Source organism: Eubalaena glacialis, chromosome 4 (genome assembly GCF_028564815.1).
Source record: "Eubalaena glacialis isolate mEubGla1 chromosome 4, mEubGla1.1.hap2.+ XY, whole genome shotgun sequence".
In the NCBI taxonomy this organism is placed as follows: Eukaryota; Metazoa; Chordata; class Mammalia; order Artiodactyla; family Balaenidae; genus Eubalaena; species Eubalaena glacialis.
This window is the reverse complement of record NC_083719.1, coordinates 182,261,345-182,271,679: the sequence shown is the minus strand read 5'-3', so window position 1 is coordinate 182,271,679 and position 10,335 is coordinate 182,261,345.

Below are 10,335 nucleotides of genomic sequence, written 5' to 3'. Positions count from 1 at the left end.
AGATCCCGCATGCTGCAACTAAGACCCAGAGCAGCCAAATAAATAAATAAATATTTAAAAAAAAATAAAGTAATGATGATGATGATCCCACTGGGATGAGTACTTTGCCATCCCCACTTTGCAGATGGGCAAACTGAGGCAGAGAGCAAAGTCATTTGCACAGAGCATGCAAGGTGATGACACCAAGATGTGAAAACAGGCAGGCTCCAGACTCCGAGCTTCTTTTTTTTTTTTTTAATTTATTTTTTCTTTTCTTTTTCTTTTTCTTTTTTTTTGGCCGCACTGTGTGGCTTGCAGGATCTTAGTTCCCTGACCAGGGATTGAACCCGGGCCACCGTAGTGAAAGTGCCAAGTCCTAACCACTGGACTGCCAGGGAATTCCCCAGACTCCAAGCTTCTAACCATTAGGTTTTACTACCTCGACATCACCAAAGCTCCACGCTGCTGCTTCCCAGATTAGGGCCAACAGCTGCACACCTGCCCCAACGGACTCTGCTCAGCTCCCTTGGAATCCTTGGTGATAGAACCTCCTTTGGGGGCCTCAGTCTTCCTGTCTGTGCTATGGAAGGCTAGGCTGGATTGAAGCCATTTCTCTTGGATGGACAAGACCTCATACACCTAGAGTGTCCCAGCTTCCACCAAAGCATCCCTGAGGGGAGGAATCTGTGGAGTTCTGGGTCTGGGGTCCCCAGTCCTGGCTTCCCAGGGCTGTGGAAAGCTCTGGTTTGAGAGTCAGACAGGCCTGAGTTTGAATTCTGAGTTCCTCCTGTTCCTAAGCTGTGTGGGCTTGGGCAAGTGAATGCACCTCTCTGAGCCTCCGCTTTCTCACCTGTAAGATGGGAATAATAATAGTACCTCCCTCTTAGGGCTACTGTGGAGATTTAATGAGCTGATAGAGCATTTCCCTAGGAAGAAAATTTTTGGTGATGGTGGCCTTGCATTTAGAATCACTGAACTGTGTGGCGAGAAATCTACTTACTCCCTTTTCAGTGCTCAATAGTTCCAGGAGAGGGGCTCAGTTGGTGCTAATACATGTTTATGCCTCAGCATTTAAACCCTTTGTTTGTTAAAAAGCCCTTCAGCAGGCAACAGTATCCAGCTAGACTGTCTTGATATTATTTACATGGTATTTATTTATTTCATTTTTTTAAATAAATTTATTTATTTATTTTTGGCTGTGTTGGGTCTTCGTTGCTGTGCACGGGCTTTAAGAATTAAAAATGGTTAAGATGGTACATTTCAAGTTATGTATATTTTACCACATTTTTTTAAAGTAATTGATTTAGGTTTTTAAAGGGGGTGTTATTTGACAAAATATCTTAAGTAAATAAGAGTTTCGGCGGGGGGTGGATATAGGAAAACCCCGAGGGTCGTCTGTAAATTCGAAACTTGGGAACTATTGAGGTTGTGTAGGCTGAGGCCTCAGCCCAGAGCTGGCACTGAATGAAAAGAGGCTATTAAACCATCATCATCATGATCATCATCATCGCCATCATCATCTACGACAGCGGTCCCCAACCTTTTTGGCACCAGGAACCAGTTTCGTGGACCAGTTCCTAACAGGCCATGGACCACGGCCTGGGGGTTGGGGATCCCTGATCTACAAGGTGTAAAATGCTTCCATGTTCACACTCTTCCAAATATGCAGAGAGCCGCCTTCAAGATCCTCTGGAGGGATGAGAAAGACATCACGTTTAGAGGTGACAGAAGTTTCCAGAGCCTGAATTAAAAGCTCGATCTGGCTCTCTACTCCCCTAGATCAGCAAAAAACCCACCTGTAGCCATAGCTCTGGCCCCAAATTCCTCCCCCAGGTGGACCAGGAGAGCAAACACACACCACTGGGACTTCCCTGGTGGTCCAGTGGCTAAGACTCCGGGCTCCCAATGCAGGGGGCCCAGGTTCGATTCCTGGTCAGGGAACTAGATCTCACACGCCGCAAGGCAGCTAAAGATCCCATGTGCTGCAACTAAGACCTGGAACAGCCAAATAAAAAAATACATATTAAAACACACACACACACCGCCACCGCTGCCACCCCAGCCTCTCCCAGCCCAGCTGGAAGCAGACGGCCTCCTGTGTCCCTCCCTAGTCAAATCTGGGCGAGGACACAGCCATCAGGATATGGCTCTCCTGGATCTTGCTTAAGGGTTTAGCAGCCGGAAGCAAGGTGGTAACAGGTGCCCACGCCCAGCCCAGCCTGGAGTTTGGGAAATCACCCTGTACTGCACACCCGCACAGGGGCAACAGGACGGTGAGACAGGCGTGTGGGTGCTGAGGGGGTGGTGCTCGCCCTCTACCAGCGAGCAGGTACGGTTACTATCGTACGGTTCTGGAGATCAGGAGTTCGGAAGGCGTCCTATGGGGCAAAAACCCAGGTGTGGGCAGGGCTGGCTCCTTCTGGAGGCTCCAGGGAAGAATCCACATCCTGACTTTCTCTAGCTTCTAGGGGCTGCCTGCATTCCTTGGCTCATGGCCCCTTCCTCCATCTTCAAAGTGCATCATCCGGGACTTCCCCGGTGGCGCAGTGGTTAAGAACCCACCTGCCAATGCAGGGGACAAGGGTTCGAGCCCTGGTCCGGGAAGATGCCACATGCCCCGGAGTAACTAAGCCTGTGCACCACAACTACTGAGCCTGCGCTCTAGAGCCTGCAAGCCACAACTACTGAGCCCGCGTGCCACAACTACTGAAGGCTGTGCGCCTAGAGCCCGTGCTCCGCAACAAGAGAAGCTACCGCAATGAGAAGCCCACGTGCAGCAACGAAGACCCATCGCAGACAAAAAAAAAAAAAAGAAAAGAAAACCAAAATGCATCATCCCTTCTTTTGATGCCATAATCTTACCCCTTTTCTCTGATCTGGACCTTCTTATAAAGACCCTTGTGATGGGGACTTCCCTGGTGGTCCAGTGGCTAAGACTCCGTGCTCCCAATGCAGGGGGGCTGGCTTCGATCCCTGGTTAGGGAACTAGATCCTGCATGCCGCAATTAAGACCTGGTGCAGCCAGATAAATAAATAAATACATATTAAAATTTTAGAAAAGACTCTTGTGATGACACTGGGTCCACGAGGACAATGCAAGACAATCTCCTCCTCTCAAGAGCCTCAATTCAATGACACCTTTGCCATGGAAGGTGACATATTCCCAGGTTTTGGTAACAAGGATGTGGACATTTGGAGGGAACCAATCATCTACTCACGGAAGAGGGTTAGCGGGATGGGGGCTGGGGCTGAACTAAATTGAGGTTGAGATAGACACGAGGATGGAATTGGGGATAAGAATGGATACAGGGTTGGGAACCAGCCTGGGGATCAGGTTGGGGTGGAGGGTGGAGGCTGGGTTGGGATTGGAGATGAGGCTAAAGGCAGCACTGGAAATGGAAGGCGCTGGGGATGGAAGTGGGGACGGGGACGGGGACATCGTTGGGGGTGAGTTGGAGAACAACGTTGGGATGGGTTTGGGGATGAGGATGGACTTGACAGCACGGTGGGGGATGGGAATGGGGACCTCACCTCATCGGAAGTGAAGCAGCGGATGGGACTTTGTCCATGATGGACATGGGCATCTCACCCCAGATCAGCTCCCATGGGGCTTGAAAGGGTGGGAGGTAGATGCCAGTGGGGCGGTGAGGAGGCTGACAAAGAGCTGACAAGAGAAAATGAAACTCGCTGATAATCTTACAGTCCAGAGGTAACTGCTGTTAATATTGGGTTAGGGTTAGAGTTTTTGGCTTAAACAATCATTCGTATTATTATTATTATTTTTTTACAAAGATTTGGGTGTCGTTGTATGTCGTTCCTAATTTTTTCACGTAAAATGCCATTAACAGCCTTCCATATTTTGAAGCCTTCTTCACCATAATTCTTTTAAGTTTTATTCCTACTTTTAACTATGGGAAAATACACAGAACATAACACTTGCCATCTTAACCGTTTTTAAGTGTACAGTTCAGTGGCATTAAGTACATTCACGTTGTTGGACAACCATCCCCACCATCCATCTCCAGGACTCTCCATCTTGTAAAAATGAAACTCTGTCCCCCTCCCCCAGCCCCTGGCCCCCACCATCTACTTCCTGTCTGCATGAATTGGACTCCTCTAGGACCTCATATAAGTGGAATCATTTAGTACTTGTCTTTTTTTGGTGTCTGGCTTATTTCACTGAGCATCATGTTGTCATTAGAATTCATGTTAGCTGTTCCTCTTTACTTTCCAAGATGTGGCTACTAGAAAATTTTAAGTTGCACATGTAGGTCACATAAGATTTCTACCGGACAGTGCTGGGCTAATGTTTATTAGCAGTTCTAAGCACTGTGCTAAGCATTATCTCATTTCATTGTCTCAGATACCCCAGGAGCTCCAGGGTGCAGCACTAAACCTGGGTCTCCAAAGTAACTGTTCTGGGACTTCCCTGGTGGCACAGTGGTTAAGACTCCGAGCTCCCAACGCAGGGGGCCCAGGTTCGATCCCTGGCCAAGGAACTAGATCCCACACGCATGCCACAACTAAGAGTTCGCATGCCACAACTAAGAGTTCGCATGACACAACTAAGGAGCCCGCGAGCCACAACTAAGACCCGGCGTAACCAAATAAAAAAAAAAAAAAAGGAAAAACAAAAAACAAAAAAAAGTAACTGTTCTTAGGGAATTCCCTGGCGGTCCAGTGGTTAGGACTTGGTGTTTCCACTGCCAGGATCCAGGTTTGATCCCTGGTCAGGGAACTAAGATCCAGCAAGCTTCATGGCGTGGCGAAAAAACAAAACAAAACAAAGTAACTGTTCTTAATCACCACGGTCCCTGCCCCTCAATTGGGTGATGTGCCTTCCCACTTCACGTAGAACGGAGGCTCCCAAAGGTTCAAGTGACCTGCCCCAGAGTCACACACAAGGAGGAGAAAATGTTCCCCAAAGTGTGGGACATGCACCCCTTTAAGGCCTTAAAGAACATTGGATCCCATTATGAGAAAGTTAGTATTTTTTGGGGGGGGCCTCACCATGTGGCATGTGGGATCTTAGTTCCCTGACAAGGGATCAAACCCATGCCCCCTGAAATGGAAGCGTGCAGTCTTAACCACTGGACCACTAGGGAAGTCCCAAGACAGTTAGTATCTTTTGATGTCTCTTTCTGGCTGATTCAGCCAATGAGAAAAGCTTGGTTGGATGCTAGTGTATCTTCAGAGCCTCTCTAACAATTCTTGGTCTCCCCTTCTGGGCTAGAAATTTAATATCACCTTTTGGCTTCTCCATATTGATTTTTTAAAACAGCGTGATTGACAGCCACTATGGAGAACAGTATGGAGGTTCCTTAAAAACTTAAAATAGAACTACCATATGATCCTGCAATCCACTCCTGGGCATATATCTGGAGGGAACTCCAATTCAAAAAGATGCATGCACCCCAATGTTCATTGCAGCACTATTTACAATAGCCAGGATATGGAATCAACCTAAATGTCCATCAACAGAGGAATGGATAAAGAAGATGTGGTATATAGATATACAATGGAATATTACTCAGCCATAAAAAAGAATGAGGGACTTCCCTGGTGATCCAGTGGTAAAGAATCTACCTTCCAATGCAGGGGATGTGGATTCAATCCCTGGTCGGGGAACTAAGATCCCACGTGCCACGGGGCAACTAAGCCCACGTGCCACAACTACTGAGCTTGCGTGTCTCAACTAGAGAGCCCTAGTGCCGCAAACTATAGAGCCCATGCACTCTGGAGCCCATGCGCCACAGCTAGAGAAGAGAAAACCTGCAGGCCACAACTAGAGAGAAGCCCGAATGCCACAACAAAGAGCCCGTGTGCCACAATGAAAAGATCCCACGTGCCTCAATGAAGATCCCATGTGCTTGCAACTAAGACCAGACACAACCAAAATAAATAAATAAATAAATAAATAAAATATTTTTTAAAAGTATGAAATAATGCCATTTACAGCAACAGGGATGGACCTAGAGATTATCACAAGTGAAAGTAAGCCAGACAAAGACAAATACTATATGATATTGCTTATATGTGGACTCTAGAAAACATACTTATGGTTACCAAAGGGGAAAGGGGAGAGGGATAAACTAGGAGTTTAGGATTAACAGATACACACTACTATATATAAAATAGTTAAACAACAAGACCTACTGTATAGCACAGGGAACTATACTCAATATTTTGTAATAACCTATAAGGGAAAAGAATATACATATATATACATATATCTGAATCACTGTGCTGTACATCTGAAACTAACACATTTTATTTTATTTTATTTGTTATTTTTTATTTTTTAAAATAAATTTATTTATTTATTTATTTTTGGCTGCGTTGGGTCTTCGTTGCTGCGCGCGGGCTTTCTCTAGTTGCAGCTAGAGGGGGCTACTCTTCGTTGCGGTGCGTGGGCTTCTCATTGTGGTGGCTTCTCTTGTTGCGGAGCACGGGCTCTAGGCACTCAGGCTTCAGCAGTTGTGGCACACGGGCTCAGTAGTTGTGGCTCGCGGGCTCTAGAGTGCAGGCTCAGTAGTTGTGGCGCACTGGCTCAGTTGCTCCGCGGCACCTGGGATCTTCCCGGGCCAGGGCTCGAACCTGTGTCCCCTGCATTGGCAGGCGGATTCTTAATCACTGCGCCACCAGGGAAGTCCCAAGCATTTATTTTTGTTTTGTTTTGTTTTGGGGTTCTTCATTTAATAATTAGGTTTTTTAAAAAAAAAAAATATGGCACATACAAAGCTTGACCAAGAGCTCACAATCATGAAAATTGAAATCAGTGCAATTTACATTTCTAAGACATATTTTAACAGTACAGTTTTTTAAAAAAGAAAAGCAACTTACTATCAAAAATTTAAAAATACAAGAAAATATGAGGACCCTAACTACCCAGATATATCCTCAGTATTATTAGCATTTTGGCCTTTAACTTCCCTTTCTTGAGATGTGTGTGTGTGTGTGTGTGTGTGTGTGCATATACACTAGTATAAGCTTTTAGAGTTGCTTTCTACTTGCTTACTTTTCTAGCTTTCCATTTAGGGGAGCAATGTAAAATTGCCTCCTGAAATAAATGTATGTAATTACGTTTTTGAAAAGTGAGTTCATTTAAAGATGATGTTTAAATAAATCGTGGTTACAGGTGCAGAGGGGCAAAAATTTAAAGTCTGAAAATGCCCAAGGCCATGAAGGACATGACTGGGCAACTGGTGAACTTTGAATATGGACTGTTTATTAGATAATGCTATTATATCTGTGGAAATTTTCTGAATTTGATAAATGAATCGTGGTTACATAAGAGAGTGGCCTAGTTCTTAGGAGATACATGCTTAAATATTTAGGGGTGAAGGGACATGATGCTCACAAGCTGCTTTGAAATAGTTCTTCAAAAATAGAGAGGGGGGAGGGGAAAATGGCAAAATGCTAGTGATTGGTAAATTTGGGTGAAAGGTACTCTGCAGTTCATTGAACTCTTCTTGCAACTTTTCTGTTGCAACAGAAATGTTTCAAGATAAAAAGTTCTATTTTTTAAGTTGGCAAATTAAGGGAATTCCCTGGTGGTTCAGTGGTTAGGACTCCATGGTCTCACTGCCGAGGGCCTGGGTTCAATCCCTGGTCGGGGAACTAAGATCCCGCAAACTGTGTGGCGCGGCCAGAAAAGAAAAAAAAATTAAAAATAAAGTTGGCAAATTAAAAGCATTGGTGAGAATGAGAAGCAAGGAAACTCTCATCCCTCACTGAGAGAAATGTGAGGTGGGCAACCATTTCAGAAAACAATTTAACATGATCTAATATATTACTGGGCAGGGTCAGTCAATTGCTGGAATAAGAAAATACAGCAGATCTCGGTATCTTAAGAGTGAAAGCTTATTTCTTACATAAACTAAGTCCACTGAGTGTGTGCTTCTACCCTGGAAGGCAGTCTGTCAAGTGGTCCAGGCTCCTTCCGTCTGTGATGCCTCCATTCCCAACATGTGGCTTCCACCCGCCCGGCATGAAGCTTTCAGAGCAGCCCTAGCAGGAAAGGACAGCATAAGGAAGACACACTGCATCCTTAAGCATCTCAGTCCAGAACACACCTCACTTTGGCGTACTTTCTATTGGTCAAAACAAGTCATATGACCTCAACTAGCTGCAAGGGAAGCTGGGAAACGTAGTCTCTGGCACAGCAGCTGCTCCCCAGGAACAACCTTGCCCGGTGGAAAGGGAGCTTGAATCTTTGTGACACGTCCAGTAAAGCTGAAAATGAATGGATCCTACGATTGGGAACTCCCTTCCCAGATTTACGTCCCCCTGAGAAACTCTGACACGTGGATCCAGATTTCATGTACAAGATTATTCAGAGCAGCCCTGCTAGCCATAGCAAAACCCTGGAATATTCCTGAACTGTAGACTAGATGAATAAATGGTAGGGTAGTCATTCAATGGATGACACATAAAATAATGAACAGCAAGGACATGCATTAATGAGAATGACTCCCAACAAGATCGTGCTGGGCCAAAACAAAAACAAAAGAAAGAAATTAAACCATGTCATAAAACAGTATATCTGTTTATAGAATGATTTAAAAAAAAAAAGGCTACATTCAACAAATAGTATTTAGGGCAGGGCTGCTACCCAGCAGTCACACCCTTGTATGAATGTACCAGTTGATAAAATATGGCAAAACTGGTTGGTAGGTAGCCGCTGCTCCCAGCCTCCCTCACTCCAGCACGGTCCTGAGCACCCTGGCTTTGCCCCTGTGACCCTACGGACTTCTTCACGACCCAGCAGCTAAAGGGTTAAGATCTGGCCAATATTTTTAATATTGCCTTAGGTTTAGGGGGACATGCATATGTGATAAAATGCTTAAAAAAAAAAAAAAAAAAGCAAAGGAATGGTGAACACCAAATCCAGAGAAGTGGTCACCTCAGAGGGGGGAAGGGGGGGTTGCACCTTGTAAGAGTTGCACTGGGTTTTCATTGGGGTCAGTGTGTGTTGTGAACCATTTCTGCTTCACCCACACCCTGAAGTGGCCTCAAAGTTTCAAAAACTCCATCACAATAGCTTTCTAACGTGGCTTAACTCCATTATTCGTTTGGAAAAGGGTTGCCAGATAAAATGCAGGATGCCCAATTAAATTTGAATTTCAGATAAACAGTGAATAATTTTTAGCATGAGTGTGTCCTCTATATTGAATGGGATGGACTTACACTAAAATATGATTCCTTGTGTATCTGAAATTCACATCGAAATGGGCATTCTGCATTTTTCTTTGCTCAATCTTACAACTAACTTGGAAGTATCTCCTTAACCAAACCTCTGTCCCGTTCCTCCCTCAAATGAGAAAGTTCTGTGAAATGTATCTTTCAGTGCCTTCTCTTCCGAAATCCATTAACCCCCAATGGTTATTCCGAGATTAACCTTTTTCGTACACCTTCTGTTATTCATCTGCAGGGGAATGGTGACAAAACTGGGGAGACATATTGCCAGCTGGGATTTCTGCCAGATTTTAAGGTTCAAAAGATTCAGACTTGTAAATCTAGCCCCAAAGGCCAACGTTTCTCTTCAGCATCAAAACTGAGATCACTGTGGTCCACAGGGAGAGACTCTGCCTGTCCCTTCCCAGCCCCCTCTCAAAGGCTGGGTTACGACTTAAATTGTGCCCCTCCCCCCAGAATGTAAGTTGGTTCAGCCACTATGGAGAACAGTATGGAGGTTCCTCAGAAAACTAAAAATAGAGCTACCGTATGATCCAGCGATCCCACTCCTGGGCATATATCCAGACAAAACTCTAATTCAAAAAGATCCATGCACCCCAGTGTTCACAGCAGCACTATTCACAATAGCCAAGATGTGGAAGCAACCTAAGTGTCCATCAACAGAGGAGTGGATAGAGAAGACGTGAGATATATATATATATATATATATATCTCACAGAAATTATCACATGTCTATAAGCTAATGGCAATAATGGAGAAGAGAGGGGACATCTGCTGTTATGAGAGAAAGCAGAGACTTGTTAGACCGACGGCCTCGAGTGGAATGGAATCCAGGGCGTAGGTGGAAAGTTGACCTTGGCTGGGAGCACGGACAGCTCCGTCACAATAACAAAGAAGAAGGCAACGCTGACAGCCCAGATGAAGGGACATGGGTAGGTGTTCTGGGATGCCGTGGAAGTTCTCTTCTGTGGCTTTGTTTTCGCAGAAGGTAGGAGGTGAGGTCCAGAGCTGAGAGTCAGGAGGAAGGGGGAGGCTTGAGGGGAGATGGAAGGGTAGGACATTAACCTATGAGAGAGTTGGTGAGTGAAGGGACTGGGGGATGTGGTAGTGCTGAGCAGCGGATTAGAGGTCTAGAGTCTCAAGTGAGACCAGTCGGCA